Below are 7,351 nucleotides of genomic sequence, written 5' to 3' on the forward strand. Positions count from 1 at the left end.
TTTTTGTTTTTTATATCATAAATCTAAAAGTTAAATTTGTGTATTTATAAAATTTGACCCTCAAATTTCTTATTTTCACATTAAAAAAATCACTTAATTTATCCACACCAATAAATAACCTATCATATTTGTTCATTTAAAAAAATTAGCTTCTTAAACTTTGATATAATCCAAATATTTTTATATTTTATTTTAATTTTGGCCTTGATAATTGATATATATTTGAATATCTTTTTATGCAAATCAGTATTTAAATTGACAATTATTGACTCCCAAAATATAATCTCTAATTCTCTTGACATGGACTAAAGTATAAAAAAAGAGAAAAATTAGTATCATTTTTGAAAATTTATATCGGACTTCATTCTTTGTCTAATCGATGGAAGTTTTAACTATGTTGTGATAAGAATGGAATGAATGCCCATTTATTTATTGGGCGGCTAATCTTTCCATGTAAAAAAATCACCTTTCAAAACAAATTAAAAGTTAATGAAGATTGAAAACAAAGGCTTATTACTTGTATAAATAGGTGAAGTCTCACTTGAATTTACACACAGAAATAAAAATCTTCTCTCTTTTATATTACTAATACAATTCTCTCTCTTTTTATTTTACAAGTATTTTTTAATACTTTTCTCTCTCATTCTTTACATATAATATTAGTAAATATATTAATCATCTTTATTATATTGAGATAGTAATTGTGGTACTAGAGTCTTCTACTTATACTTCTTTATTTTATATTTATTTTACAATACATTATTAGCACGAGACTCTAATCAAATTTTTAGGAAGACTCGGGTAACAAATTTTCATTATGTCAAAACTCTCTCATCTTGAATTCAATGCTCTTGATATATCTGGAAACAATTATTTATCATGGATATTAGATATTGAAATCCATCTTGATTCAATAGATCTTGGAGATACCATTAAGGCTGAAAATAATGCATCCCAAAAGGATAAAGTCAAAGTCATGATCTTTCTTCGTCGTCATCTTGACGAAGGATTGAAAAATGAATATCTCACGTTAAAAAATCCTGCAGATCTTTGGAAAGACCTTAAAGAAAGGTATAATCATCAAAAGACGGTGATACTTCCTCAAGCCCGATATGAATAGACGCACTTGCGTCTACAGGATTTTAAATCCATAAATGAATATAATTCGGCAATGTTTCGAATCACCTCACGAATAAAATTATGTGGGGAAAAGATATCCGATAATGATATGTTAGAGAAAACTTTCTCGACCTTTCATGCCTCGAATGTGCTCCTGCAGCAGCAGTATCGAGAAAAAAGATTTACAAAATATTTTGAGTTAATTTCTTGCCTTCTTATTGCTGAACGTAACAATGAGTTGCTTTTAAAGAATCACAAAGCGCGCCCAGCTGGCGCCGCCCCATTTCCTGAAGTAAATGCGGCAAATCATTACCCCATAAGAGGTAAATGGCAAGGTTTTGACAATAAGAAAAATTATAGAAGAAAAAGAAATTATGTTCAAAAGAGAGGATCTCATCAGAAGTGGGATAAAAAAAATATTGGGCAAAATAAATCAACAGAGGATAAGTATTTCCATTGTGGTGGAAAGGGCCATTGGTCACGTACCTATCGTACACCAAGGCACCTAGTCGATTTTTATCAAGCATATTTGAAAAAAGACGACAAAGGAAAGGAAACGAATTTTGTTTCAAATGATGCTGAAAATTCCACCACTCATTATGATGTATCTACTTTCTTTGAGGATCCTAAAGGAAATATTAGCCATTTGATCAATGATGAAATAGTTTAATATGTAAAATTGTTAAGTATTCATGTAAATAAATAATGTAAACTTCTTGTTAAGTTTTATTTTCTATACATCTGAATAATGTATATAAATAATGTTTAATAAAATATTTATTATTGAATGTGCCAAGATAATAATAATAATTTTTTTTATTATATACTATACTTCTTAGAAAAATATTTTCAATCAAGAAAATAATTTTATGCGTATATACTTCTACTTATTTTATTATTATTTGTCTTTGAAGAGATGTATCAAGATAATAATAATAAATTTTTTTAGTATATACTATACTTTTTAGAAAAAAATTTTCAATCAAGAATGCGCATATTCTTCTACTCATTTTATTATTATTTGTCTTTGAAGATAATGATAAGGATATATAGTGAAGATATTTGCCTTACAGATAATGCAAGTTTGCACACCATTCTCAAAAGTAATATATATTTTACCCATCTTTGCCAAAAGAAGAATATGTCAATACTATTATTGGCTCAGACAATGTGATTGAAGACTCCGGAAGAGCTATAATTTTGTTTTTCGGAGAAACAAAATTCATAATAAAAATGCACTATTGTCTACCAAGTCTCTAAGAAACTTGTTGAGTTTTAAAGATATTCGCCGAAATGGATATCATATTGAGACTATGAATGAGGAAAATCATGAGTACTTATGTATCACAACTCATTATTTAAATAAAAATGTTATATTAGAAAAGTTACCCTCACTTTCATTTGGGTTATATTACACCAAAATTAGTGCAATTGAATCACATGCCATTGTAAACCAGAAGTTTACGAGCCCAAATGAATTCATAATTTGGCATGATAGATTGAGTCATCCGGGAACAACCATGATGCGGAGAATTATTGAAAACTCCCATGGACATTCACTAAAGAACCAGAAGATTCTTAAATCTAGTGAATTTCATTGTGCTGCATGTTCATAGGGAAAGTTAATTTTAAGGCCATCACCAGTAAAGATTGGATTTGAGTCCCCTGAATTCCTAGAAGGGATTCAACACGATATATGTGGACCTATTCATCCACCATGTGGATCTTTTAGATATTTTATGGTCCTAATAGACGCATCTTTGAGATGGTCACATGTGTGCTTATTGTCTTCTCACAACTTGACATTTGCGAGATTATTGGCTCAAATTATTCGATTAAAAGCACAATTTTCAGAAAATCCAATCAAAGAAATTCATCTTGATAATGCTGGTGAATTTACTTCCCAAGCTTTTGATGCTTATTATATAGCCAATGGAATAAGTGTTGAACATCCAGTAGCTCATGTTCACACACAAAATGAATTAGCAGAATCACTTATTAAACGCCTCCAATTAATTGCTAGACCCTTACTTATGAGAACAAATCTCCCAACCTCAGCTTGGGGGCATGCTATTTTACATGCCGCAACAATTATTCGATTGAGACCAACGAGTTACCATCAGTTCTCTCCTATGCAATTAGCTTTTGGCCAGCAACCAAATGTTTCCCATTTAAGAATATTTGGGTGTGCGATATATGTTCCCATTGCACCACCTAATCGCACCAAAATGGGACCCCAAAGAAAATTGGGGATATATATTAGATATGATTCTTCCTCTATAGTAAGGTATCTTGAGATACAAACTGGAGATGTATTTAAATCCCGGTTTGCGGATTGTCATTTTGATGAATCAAAATTTTCAACATTAGGGGGAGAGAATAAGCTTCCTAAAAAGGAACGTAATTGGAATGCATCATCCTTGATGCATTTAGATCCTCGATAAGGGCAATGTGAACTAGAAGTTCAAAAGATTATACATTTGCAAAGAATAGCAAATGAATTGCTTGATGCATTTTTCGATACAAAGAGGATAACCAAGTCGTATATACCAGCGAAAAATGTCCCAACTCGAATTGATGACCCAGTTGGATAAATTACCACCGAAGCAAATACACGGCAGAAGCGTGGCAGGCCTGTCGGTTCCAAAGACAAAAATTTTCGAAAGAAAAAAGAGGAAAATACTATTCCTATTGAAAAAGACATAGTAAATACACCTGTAGTTGTCCAAAATTCTGATATAATTTTAACGCCAGAAGACGTTCAGGTACCTAAAAATTGTAAAAATGACGAGATCTCGATAAATTATGTCTTTACAGGAGAGAAATAGAACCGAAATAAGACAATTGTCAATGAAATATTTGCATATAATGTGACATTAAATATCATGCATGATAGTAAGGATCTTGAGCCAAGATCAGTCGAAGAATGTCGACAAAGAAATGATTGGCCAAAATGGGAAGAAACCATGAAGACTTAGTTACACTCACTTGCAAAACGTGAAGTCTTTGGACCTGTAGTCCGTACACCAGAAGATGTAAAACCTGTTGGATATTGATGGGTATTTTATGAGAAAACGAAATGAGAAAAATGAAGTTGTGCGCTACAAAGCCCGACTTGTGGCACAAGGTTTTTCACAAAGGTCCAGTGTAGATTATGAAGAAACGTATTCCCCTGTAGTGGATGCGATAACATTGCGTTATTTGGTCGATTTATCTGCATATCATAAACTACATATGCATTTAATGGATGTGGTAACAGCCTACTTATACGGCTCATTAGATCGTGATATCTATATAAAAGTCCCTAAAGGACTAAAGATATCTAAATCATCCAATGAATATTCGCAGGGGTTATACTCAGTTAAATTGCAAAGATCTTTATATGGTCTAAAGCAATATGGACGAATGTGGTATAATCATCTTATTGAGTATCTGGCCAAAAACGGATTCAAGAATGATGATATCTGCCCATGTGTGTTCATAAAGAAATTTGCATCTGGATTCATTATAATTGCTATGTACGTTGATGATTTAAATATCATTGGAACTCTTGAAGAGATTCCAGCAATTATAAAAAACTCTAAAAGAAGAGTTTGAGATGAAAGATCTTGGAAAGACTAAATTTTGTCTCGACTTGCAGATCGAGCATATAAAAAGTGGGATCTTTATTCATCAAACAACATACACAAAAAAGATCTTGAAGAGATTTTATATGGATAAGTCACATCCATTAAGTACCCCAATGATCGTAAGTTCTTTGGATGTGGAAAATGATCAATTCCGTCCTAAAGAAGAAAATGAAGATATCCTTGGTTCTAAAGTACCATATCTTAGTGTCATTAGAGCGCTAATGTATCTTGCTAATAATACACGACCTGATATATCATTTGCTGTGAATTTACTAGCAAGATATAGTTCCTCTCCAACCAGAAGACATTAGAGTGGAGTCAAACAAATCTTTCGATATCTTCATGGAACGGTTGATATGGGATTATTCTATCCTTATGGATCCAAGTCACAAATAGTTGGCTATGCAGATGCTGAATACTTGTCTGATCCACACAAAGGGAAATCTCAAACAGGATACATGTTCACATATGGAGGTACAGCTATATCATGGAAGTCCACGAAACAGACGATAGCAGCAACCTCCTCTAATTATGCTGAAATACTAGCGATACATGAAGCAAGTCGCGAGTGTTTTTGCCTCAAGAGTTTGATCCAATATATCCTGTCATCATGTAGACTGATTGATCATAAGATAGCTCCAACTGTCCTATTTGAAGATAATACAGCATGTATTACTCAACTTAAAGGCGGATACATCAAAGGTGATAGAACAAAGCATATTTTTCCCAAATTCTTCTTCACTCATGATCTTTAAAATCAAGAGACAATTGATATTCAACAGATTCGTTCAAGTGACAATCTGGCAGATTTATTCACAAAGTCACTCCCAAAATCCTCCTTTGAAAGATTGGTATATGAGATTGGGATGCGTCGATTTCGAGACATTAAATGATATCAACAAGAGGGGGAGATTGTACTTTTTTTTCCTTGGTCAGGTTTTTTTTCCCATTGGGTTTTTCTTGACAATGTTTTTAATAAGGCAGTCTCCATCACAAAGGATATTGTACTCTTTTTCCTTCACTAAAGTTTTTTCCCATTAGGTTTTTCTTTAGTTAGGTTTTAACGAGACATAATCCTAAATGGGCATCCAAGGGGGAGTGTTGTGATAATAATGGAATGAATGCCCATTTATCTATTGGGCGGCTAATCTTTTCCATGCAAAGAAATCACGTTTCAAGACAAATTAAAAGTTAATAAAGGTTGAAAACAAAGTCTTGTTACCTGTATAAATAGGTGAAGCTTCGCTTGAATTTACACGCAACAATAAAAATCTTCTCTGTCTCTTTTATATTACTAGTACAATTCTCTCTCTTTTTTTATTTTACAAGTATTTTTAAATAATCTTCTCTCTTCCTCTTTACATATAATATTAGTAAATATATTAATCATCTTTATTATATTGAGATAATAATTGTGGTACTAGAGTCTTCTACTTATACTTTTTTATTTTATATTTATTTTACAACACGTTATCAGTACGAGACTCTGATCAATGAATAATGATTGGTACTTACAAAATTAATGAGTGAACAATTTTTTTTTTATGAAAACAAGATATGTTTTATATTTTTTAAGTTGAAAATAAGAGTTAATATTCAATTTTGTTTTTTAAAAACAATTCATTCTCTAAATTAAATTAAAAAAATAAAAAATAACACCTATTGAATGAAAAATAACAAAGGCAATGCTTATAAAAAAATGATTACATCAAGAATAAAGATTGAACACTTACAAAACTTTAAAATGGATGATAATTTTTTTTCTTTCAAAATAATATCATGCGTTTTTTTCCTCTCTAGTACTGAACATGAAGATATGACTAAACTTTTGAATTTATAAGAGATCAATTAAATTGGAAAGACACTCACATATATGTTTTTACAAGTGTAATAACCCGTGTCATGCACGTGATAAGATTAAAATTATAATTTTAAATTATTCTATTAAAATTGATTTGAATTATAATAATTTAATTAATAAACAAATAATATGTATATTGTTCGTTTTTTTTTAAATATGGTATTAAGTTATTTATGGTATTAAGTGTATTAACTCGAATGTAGCTATTAAATATATAACATAAGAATGGGGTAAGTATTGTTTTGGTCCCTAATGTTTAGAGTCAGAATCGAAACCATCCCTTACGTAATTTTTAATTTAGAATCGCCCCAAACGTTTTATTTCGTATTAAAATCGTCTTTTTAACTTTTTATGAACAAAAATACCCTCCACCCCCACCAGCACCTTTACCACCACCACCTCTCTTACTCCCACCAAATACTAATAATCAGATTCAAGAACACCAACAATAACACATTATTCAAATTCAGAAACAACATCAAATTCAACAACAAAATCAACACACAACAACAATGAAATCAGAAAATAACAAATCAAAATCAGAATTATAAACAAAAACAGAAGCAAAAATAGAAAAAGAAGAAGCAGAAGCAGAAGCAGAAGCAAGAAGCAGAAGCAAAAACGGAGAGGTGCAGCAGCGAGGCGGCGAGGTTGGTAGCAGCGGCGACAGTGGCGGAGCTCGATGGCGAGCTCTCTCCCTGGCTCCCGTCTCTTCTCTCCCTCGCGAGCTCTGCTTCCCGAC

Source organism: Arachis ipaensis, chromosome B05 (assembly GCF_000816755.2).
Source record: "Arachis ipaensis cultivar K30076 chromosome B05, Araip1.1, whole genome shotgun sequence".
NCBI lineage: Eukaryota > Viridiplantae > Streptophyta > Magnoliopsida > Fabales > Fabaceae > Arachis > Arachis ipaensis.